Source organism: Lolium perenne, chromosome 7, assembly GCF_019359855.2.
Source record: "Lolium perenne isolate Kyuss_39 chromosome 7, Kyuss_2.0, whole genome shotgun sequence".
NCBI classification, from domain to species: domain Eukaryota; kingdom Viridiplantae; phylum Streptophyta; class Magnoliopsida; order Poales; family Poaceae; genus Lolium; species Lolium perenne.
In genome coordinates this window covers 324388663-324398643 of record NC_067250.2, presented here as the reverse complement: position 1 = coordinate 324398643, position 9981 = coordinate 324388663, and the positions used below count along the sequence as shown (strand labels likewise).

General features: G+C 44.2%; 1 long non-coding RNA gene across 1 annotated transcript; it reads left to right on the top strand.

The window, feature by feature from the left end:
- The first annotated feature begins 2981 nt into the window (after positions 1-2981).
- LOC127312605 (uncharacterized) lies at positions 2982-4296 on the top strand. The gene is made up of 3 exons (XR_007858448.2): positions 2982-3135; positions 3225-3454; positions 4227-4296. It is a non-coding gene; the product is annotated as an uncharacterized lncRNA (long non-coding RNA).
- Positions 4297-9981: the final 5685 nt, after the last annotated feature.

The window sequence follows — 9981 nt, the reverse complement described above, 5'->3', positions numbered from 1 at the left end:
GAGATCAAGGCCGGGGCGCCACTGAGAGATAGAGGGGAGGAAGGAGAGAGGGAGGAAGGAGGCCCCGGCCGGAATTTTTTTCTTTTTTGGTGTGTTTTTTTTGTTCTTTTTAATTTTAACTACTTAACCATAAAAATAACTTAATTACAAGGATCATTTTTATAAGGATCATTTTTGCAAAAGGAAAATATGTGCAATAAAATTAATTCCATGTGAAAATATATACTCAAATCATCATATTTGAATTTGAATAATTTCAACTAGTTCAAATAATCGGGGCGATAATGTATATTGTATTGAATTAGTTCAAATAATTTCAACTAGTTCAAATAATTACAAAGTTTGGAATTTGGAAGTTTGGCATGTTAAGTAAAAAAAAATAACTTAGTTAACAAAAACGGTAAAATGAATTAGTTTAATTTGAAATGAATTAGTTTTTTTACTTAACAAAAAATTTAAACTTAATCGGTACCCCGCGCGTATACGGAGGGGGCGGGGGCGGCGAGGCGCCGCCCCCCTCGCCGCCCTTTCGTATACGCGCGGGGTTAATTTTTTTGTTTTTTTTGGCGAGAGAGAGAGAGAGAGAGAAACATGCACACCGACCCCGCGCGTATACGGAGGGGGTGGCGAGGGCCACCGCCCTTTCGCCACCGCCACCGCCCTTTCACCACCGCCCTTTCGCCACCGCCCCCCTTTCGCCACCGCCACCGCCCCCTTCTTTACTTAATTAATTAGTTTTTACTACATGTTTTCAGGAGTGACATATGGCGGACGATAGAGCCGACCCGATTAGGGAAAACTATAATGCGGAAGCTGAGGCACATCTTTTCGGCATCATAAACGGCGACATTCGTTATGTGCCGGCCGAAGAAGATGAAGAAGAGGATGTCTCTTCTTATCTGAACCTTGACGGTGAAGGTGAAGGAACGGACACTGTCGATGGAGGTCAACCGTCGACAAACGACGATGGAGATAAGCAATTAGCAACCACCTCCGGCGAGGTATATATATACATTGAGCCTCTGGTGATACAAATTTACCGATTTGAATAAATATGTGTATTAACTCGACTCTCTTTCTTATTTTAGCCCTCGTCCGGATCGTCGAAAAAATCGGTGAAGACAAAGCGTGGCAAAACCAAGACGCTGAAACAAGGAGTATCATATAACATCGATGTTATCAGTGCAACCGGCAGGCCGCTGGAGCCCGAAGCGCATTATACCAAGTTCATCAACCAATGCGGAGTCGTTGTTAGAGACAACGTCCCGATCACCGCCCAGGAATGGCATGAGCCAGTGAAGGCACGTGTTGGTTTCAGTTTCGTCAGCAAGAGAACGAAAAAGGATTGCTGGAGAAAGCTTATGGAGCATTTCATTCTACCTCCGGAATACAACAAATACGATGAAGAGGGTAACGAGGTGGAGGGTGGACGTCAGAGGAGGAGGCTAGTCAAAGAGCTCGCTCTTCAGAAGATGGCCGAAGCATTCCGGACCTACAAGAAAAATTTAGCGGCTAAATATGTCGATAAGGGGAAGACTCCGGATTTCAATGGACAATATGAGAAGCTGAAAAATGATTGGCCCGAATTTGTGAGGCAAAAGCAAACGGAGCATTTCAAGGCCATATCGGAAAAAAATAAGGCAAATGCGGCTAAGAAAACGTACAATCATATTATGGGGCCAGGAGGATACCGCCTTTCGGAGCCTAAGTGGCAGAAGATGGAGGACGACCTGAGGCAGCGAGGAATCCCTCTAGGTACAGAGGGATGGGACCCAAGGGCCAAAAGCTGGTGGTACGGGCATGGGGGATCGCTAGACCGTGTGAGGGAGTGTGTTCACCGACAGACAAAGTTTAAACCCACCGAAGCCCTTATTGACGCAATGACCAAAGCTCAAGAGGGGAAGATCAGGTTCAACAGAGAGAACGACGCGCTGACATTTGCCCTCGGGAATCCTGAACACGGAGGACGTGTACGAGGCAAAGGCGCCATTCCGTGGAAAGTAGGGTTTCCCCAGGAAAATGACCCGTACAGTTACAGAAGCCGTAAGAGAAAGACGGATCGGGATGCAGATCTTGTGGGGCACTTGGCATCGGAACTCTATCAGATGAAGAAAATTGTGACTGAACTAGTAAAAGAAAGATCATCGTCACGGCCGCATGAAGATCATCCAGCGGATGTCGGAAGCCAGCAGCGGAGAAGCAGCGTGGCTTCCACGGAGGCCCCGCCGGCTGATGCTAATGCACCCTTGCTGGCCCCGGCTGGTACTAATGCACCGACGATCGATATTACTGCACCGAAGCCTCCTCGCTACCCCGTGGACGATGTAAAGGAGATGAAAGAATGTGATCTGCATTATCCAATGGGGAACATTTCTATGAAGGTAGCTGTAACATCCTGAAATTCATGCATTTTCAAATTCATGCATTGCATCATTGCACCATGCCAAAGTTTCGGTTTTAAAAGAGTTTTAATTATTATCATGCATAAAATCAATTTCTATATCAAATTTGCTAATAGTCTATTAGTTCGAACGTATAAACTATATGCTTCCGTGTGTCTTGTGGGACTGGAACGGTGCTCCATAATATCCAAACACTGTACTAGATTTTTACAAAAAAGTTCCATAATTTTTTTTTGCGTCAGTTCAGAGATCTAAAGTTAAACCAGGAATTAGAACAGAAAAGAAGAAAAGGAATAAAAAAAATGACCGGCCAGGCTAGGCAGCCAGCCATCCTGACATGCTAAACAATCACGCGCGCATACGCGCGTACGCCGCACGCGGCCGGCCGTGCTGGCCAGCGCAGACACGCACATGCGTGCACGTGCGGAGCGACGCTGCTTCTCTTCTTTGTTTTTGTTTCCGACAGCTGGACCCCACCAGGTCTCCTGCTACCTCAGTCGAATACGTTTTCGTGTACGGGACGAACTCCCCGCAGAACGCCCGCAGAACTCCCACGAAAATCTCCGATTTCGGCTCAGATTTAAACCCCTTTTGCACGAAACTTTGCCTATAAATACCCCATATTCTTCTCAATATCTTGACACCAAAAGCCCCAATTTTTACGCCGCCAGGCTGCGCGAAATTTCTCGCCGGAGTTCGACGCCGCCGCCGCCATTGGAGCTCATAACCGGAGGTTTCCCGTCGCCCCGAGCCCCTCTCTTTTACACCATATTGTTCCTCTTACTCAACCACGTCGCCTCCCCTATGTTCCCCGATCTGCAGGGCACTAGGACGCGGAGAAAGCATCGCCGGAGTTCGTCGCTGCCCGAGCCGCTCCAGCCGTCCGTCACCGCTGTTCGAGGAAGACGCAAATACCTCCGAGCACACCACCTTGACAGCCACGTCCAGCCGCACCTCATTCGCCAACCCGCCGCAGTCGTAAACCATCCGGAGAGGCCAAGAAGCATCACGTCCGAGCCGTCCTACCACCACCTCGCGTCGTCTGTGCCATTGTAAGCCAGAGCTTTCACTTTAGATTAGATTAGCAAATTCTCCGTACGCCGTTAGATCGGAATCTGAGGAACTCTGTTAGCTCAAATAACTGAACCAGGCCTCACGATCGATCACATCGACCACGTGCAGGATGTGCTAGCTTCTTCACCCATAATTTTTTTAAAATTCGTAACAATAAATCTAGAGCTCCGTTTTAGACGATTCTTTTTCCATTGAGTTCGTAATTAAGTTCCCTGCAACTTTCGTGTAGAAAGTTTCTCTATCCGAGAAACTTTTTCTGACAACTTTTCGGACAAAATTATTAAAAGACCGCGAAAGGATTAAGCTTGTAAAAATCATAAATATATTTTCGTAACTCGGTTTTGAACAAATAATATATCGTTGGATTCAGAAAAATGAGAGGAACAGTTTGGTACTGTTAGTTTGTACTTTTACGAAGTTTGCGAATTTTGCAACTTAAAATGGTGTATATAGTATTTTAAGTATATTTCAAATTCTGTAAACTATTCTAATATGAATCCAACGCCAAATTGCAGATACTTAAATTGCCTATCCACCAGTATGCCTGCGAGAGATATTAGAAACTATTTTATACATATATATTTTGTTCATGGTTAAATGGCTATTTGAAACCTTTATTGCCTAAAGTAATTGTTTATAAAAATGTTTGATATCAAATTTCTTTCCAGAGCATGCATGCATAATTTCATTATGTGTTTTACCTGTTTGCGTTGTTTGGTGTTTGATTGTGAATTATCTTGCTTGCGTTAGATTGCCCGGATTGCAACGAGTGCGATTGCGACGCCTGTCTGAACACCAATCAAGGCAAGTGTCACACACTGTTTTGTCCTATTATTTTTGTATGCACATTGTAGTTATTTTCAGTAGCTATGTATGTGTAGGAGTTTTCAAATTATATATTGCTATGCCAATAAACCTATCTAGGATAGCCATATGATTTCCATGCCTTATTCTTTGTCGCCACCGTACTGTAGAATGCTTAGCCCTGCTATTTTAGATGCGTGGATTGGGAATCATGATGTGATTTGCTTCGTTGGAAATATTGTTTTGATGTAATAAAACAACCTAAGTTAAATGAATCATCTGGGTGGAAGTGGTTTGCTTGGTTTATGTTGAGTGGTTACACCGGAGTCATGTCTATGGCGGTCGTGTGTATCACACTTGTGGTTGGCCACCCAGAAACAAAGAGATTTGACAGGTTTCTATTTTAGTAGCTTCCAGTACAACCACATGTCATATGGGCTCTGTCTTGACTAATTAAGTTATAGGACCATGGCCAGTCGTGTATCAGCAGGTAGTGAATTGTAGGTTGGGTATGATCCGAAGCGTGGTTCATGGTTCTATTTCCTAAAGGTCTCGTCTTAGCTTTCACCCGACCATTTGAGCAAATTGAGCATCATGGTAAAAGGGGTTGGCTAGGTCATGTGGGCAAAGTGTACATCCTCTCGAGAGTGTCAAACTAAGTACTTAGCCGTGTCCCCGATTATGGACGTTATGAGCAACTAGAGTCTGGAACTGTTTGGATGATCTCATCATTCCAATTTCTTAAATAAAACTTGATGGGTAACATGGGTTGATTCTGTGATGATAGTTAGTGAGTTTTGAAGAAAATAAAATTGTTTCCAAAGTAGGAGAAATAAAGATTGCTTTTCTGCAAATGTGCCTGAACTCCACCTGCCAATTAAGCACGTAGTTAGGCGCCATTTATATATCCACCAAATAGTGACATTTGCCAATACAATTCCAAATGTATTGACCCTGCGTGGCTGCAACGTTTTATGTTGCAGGTTACTCCGAGGACGAGTAAGGTATCGTTTTAGGTCGCGAGCTTCCACTCAACATGTTCGCCAGTGGCGTGATGGAGCTCTTTGAATTTACTTGTTTTCCGCTTTGAACTCTGTTATTTGAGCTAGCCATGAGGCTATGCAAGTTGTAATAAATATATTATGGATCATACGTTGTAATAAGTGACGCATTTGCTATTCTGTTTATTCATCGAACTGTGTGTGCTAGCGAGTCGATCAAGGGACTAGCACATTATGCACAGAGATCCAATCCTTACCGGGTTGAATCGCTTCAGTAGCCATCGGCACTGCTTTACCCTGTACACCTGGAGCACTCCACCACAACAACCCCATTGAAGATGGTTATGCTCGTGTCACGGTGGAAGACATAGTCCAAGGGTTTGAGGACCTGGAGATTGACTATGCTACACCCGAAGGGGAGAAAAGACTTGGAGATGTCAAGCGTCAGTTCATTCTATGGAAAAAGAAGTTCATCAAGTTTCCAGGCGAGGCGCCAAGGCCAACAAGTCCACCCCCCTCCGGTGGTGGTGGTGGTGGCGGTGGTGGTGGTGGTGGTGGTGGTGGTGGTTCACCTACACCTCCTTCACGTCAGCCGACGCCGCCCCCCAATCCACCTCTGGTGGGTAAGCAGCCGCCGTCCCCCAGTCCGCCTCCGGCGGTTACGCCGCCCCCCAATAATCCACCTCCGGCGAAGAAGCAGAAGCAGTCCTGGACTATTAACCCGGACCCTTATGTACCTAAGACCACAAAGGTACCAGAGCCATCACTGAAGCCTCTCCTCCCAAGGCCTTGGGAACGTAGTGTCGAGGAAACGGACGCGGCCGCGGCTGCTCACCATGAGAAATGGAAGGCGGAAATGAAGGCGAAAAGAGAGCCTGAGCCCAAGCCAGTATTTTCTGAGAAGGAAAAGAAGTGGGCTAAGTCATTTTTTAGCACACCGTCCCAAGCCGAGAAGAATATGCCTGACGACTATGGACGTGAACTTCGTAGGCAAGCACTCATATTGAAGAAGAAGAAAGACTTGGCGGAGAAGGAGAAGAAAGCCTTGGAGGAGGAGAAAGAAGAAAGTAAAAAAAGCGGGAAACAAGTTGCCCAGCTCGGGGAACAAAATAAACAATCGATCCCCCCGCTCATAGTGAAATCCGCCGGTCCGGATGCTGAACTAATGGCCCCGCTATCATAGAAGCTGCGGCAGCACGGGGAATGACTGTAACGGGTGCCAGAGAAAAAGCGGCCGAGTTCGGTATGACTCTTCGTGCAATGTTAGGCCTTGAGGAGGCGCCAATGAGTGATGTAACAATTATATATGTGCCGAATGGGCCTCTCGTCGAGCCTGCACAGGAAGAGGATCTACCAGCACAAATGCGAAATCTGCTACGTTGGTACAAGGGTTACATAAAAAATAACGCCGGCAAAGAATATATTTATGCGGAAGTTAGACATGAGCATCACTTCAAACATTACTATGTAACAGTTCATATGAGTGAATTGTTCCAGCTGTTCAATCTGCGCGAGCTCGACAAATCTATCATCAGTTGCTACGTTCTGTAAGTGATTTATTTCTACCTCATCTCGTTCATTACCTGCACTATATATATTCTCCTAACTATATTGTTGTGTACGCTATTATGCAGAATGAAGATTGGGGAATGCCAAAAAAGGAACATCCATGATGTTGGGTTCATTGACCCACATATCGTTAATGGATATGTGTTAGAAAGACACCCCCGCGATGTGGAGCAAGACCTGTGGGATTTTCTTACAAAGCAGCAACTCAAAAATCAAATTATATTCCCTTACCATTTTGGGTGAGTGTTTCTGTCTTGAGCACATTCTCTTTGGTTTACTTCATGCATGGTATGTCTAATCGATGAGTTATGCATGACTGTGCATGTATCGTGTCCGCAAGTTCCACTGGATTCTGCTCATAATTGAATTTCACACCTCCAGAGTTCTCATCATGGACTCTCTGAATATGGATCTAAAGCTTTGGGCCGACATGAGAAATATGCTGCAAAGGTAATTATTTTCAATCATTTGCGCTCTATATCGATCGGCCTCTTTCGTTCATTTCCTAATATGAAGTAACTAATAACTCCCTTGTTCATTTAATTTTCTTTGCCCTGTAGGGTTTGGAGACGGTTCTCAGATCAAACGGTCGGTGAATTCAAAAAAGAGCTAGAATTTAGAAGGTTACTGTCTGGGGATATTCAGCCACCGGGGACCAATCTATGTGGATACTATGTTTGTGAGTTCATCCGGAGATACACCTCTGAGCGAAAGCCGTCGGATAACAACGTCAAGAGGAATAACTTCCGGAAGACGCTTAGTCCAGAAGCTCGCTTCCGACCAATTCAAGAGGAACTAGCAGGATTTTTGATGAGTGAAGTCCTCCATCCTAAAGGAGAACACTACTACGAGGACGTAGAACTTCTGATGCCGTAAATTGTGTATGGAAACTTGTTCGAAATTGTATATGGTCATCGGAGATTGAATATATATTGATTATTCCTCTTGAATTCTTTTTGGTTCTAATTTCAAACTTGTTTGAAATTGTACATTCATATGCATGTATATAGTAGCGTAGAATATGTGTACTGAAACTTCTTCAAAATTAAAATAAAACACAAAATAAAATATAAAAGAAATAAAACAATACAAATTAAAAATAAACCAGATTTGGGGGGGGGGGGGGGGCTAAACCCTAAACCTGCGGAGGCCTTTAGTCGCGGTTGGCCAGGCGAACCGCGACTAAAGGTCCTCCGCCCCGACGGACGGCTGGCGCCCACGTGGACGGACCTTTAGTCGCGGTTCGTAAGCAACCGCGACTAAAGGGGGGGGGGGGGTCTTTAGTCCCGTATATTTAATCCCGGTTGCGCAACCGGGATTAATGGCAGTTGCGAACTGGGATTAAAGACCCTTTTTCTACCAGTGAACCTTAATTTATGCTGCTGCTGGCCCTCGCGCCGGCGGCCAGCGTCGTCAACTGAGTACACGTCCGAGGACTTGACGTCTGAGGAGTGAGTTGTACAGTGATGGTGTGCCTACTACGGCCGCCACCTCGTCCACGAGGCGAGCTTACAACATGGGGGAGCCACGAATCCGGCATTGGCAGGACAGGGTTGCTAGCATTTGGTTTCCTCCAGTTTCTCACCTCAACATTTAGAATACTAGTACAACCGAATAATAATATGGATGAGAATAACCTTGCTAGCTAGCTATCTTGACATACAGTCAAGTAGAAAATGAAATCAGTTGGGGATATATATAGAAGCTTTCATCCATACATAAATGCATGGTAATGCACACATATAAGCATGAGCACGAAGGAAAGTGAGGGGCATAGAGCATGATAAAATCTAACCTACATGAGTACATCACAAAACCTTTCCCTAGAAAGACAATGATGATTAGTTTCGAGAAATTAGTCATCGTAAGGTGAAGTTAGAGGCAGAGAATAGCATGGAAGCCGAGTTTTAAGGACTAGTGCTGGTGATTCGAGGCTTTACGTCGATGGTGAACTTGCTTGGTGTTTCGGGCTTCATGGCAGCGGTATGCGAGTGGGCGTGTCAACATAGGAGAAATTCAATGTCCTACCTTTCAGGATAAAATCTAAGGCATGGCCTTAACTGGTTGTGTCTGGCAATAGCCTTATTGAAGGCATTTTTTTGAGTGTGGGGACATTCTTCAGGGTAAAAACCTAAGATCTATGGTTGGGTGACGAGGACGCTTGTGGAGTGTTTCCTTCTGGGAGGCGTCGCATGTTGTCGTGGTGGTGTTTGTGTTGCTGCTGTAAGAACTAGAGCACTATAGCGAGAATTTTTCTTTTTTAGCTTCTTTTTCTTTATCAGTTGTGTATATCCATACTACTATTAGTGTACTCGTTGCCGCAGAGGCTAAGTGTAATTGATATTGCCATATCACCTTTAGAAAAGAAATGACTGATGTTAAATCAATTGAGCATGTGTCTCATTTATTGTTCGACGATCAGTAGTCCAAAAATGAAAAGGTGATCTCGAGCTTCAGTGCGCCTAAAATTTGAAAAATAAAATTGGTTCCAGAAACATCTGACATGGATGTGTGTACGTGTAATATTATGTATTTCCTCTGTCCCAACAAAGTTGTTGTAAATTTATCAAAATTTAGATGTATCTATATACTAGATATATGGAAAATTGCTACAGGACACCGTTTTTTTACGTCGTTTGCTAAAACACATCGCTCGATTGTGTCTTTGTCAGGTACCATTACAATTTTGTGTCACATTTGCCAGAAAATACCACCTGCCAAAAAAAAAAGTTTTGCACCTTTACTTCAAAATCAGTCATAATATGGTCATCCCCGCCAAAAGTGCAAAATTTTCCCTTTTTGAACAGGTGGTGTGTTCTGGCAAATGTGTCACAAAATTGTAATGGTTCCTGGCAAAGACACAAACAGATGGTGTGTTTTGGCAAACGCTAGAAAATAACGGTATTCTGTAGCAAATTTTCCCGATATATATATTATATAGATACATCTAAATAGAGAGTGAATTTTTGCAGCCCGAGCTACATGTAGCTCCTTTTTTTTTGCAAAATTTCAAAATAGGATTTTAAAGTTTCCAAAAATCTGACAAAAAATCTAGATGTAGACAATGATGGGATCTACCAATCTGTAAAATTTGAACTCGAGATACCTCATATTCTGGGCTGCAGAAAAGT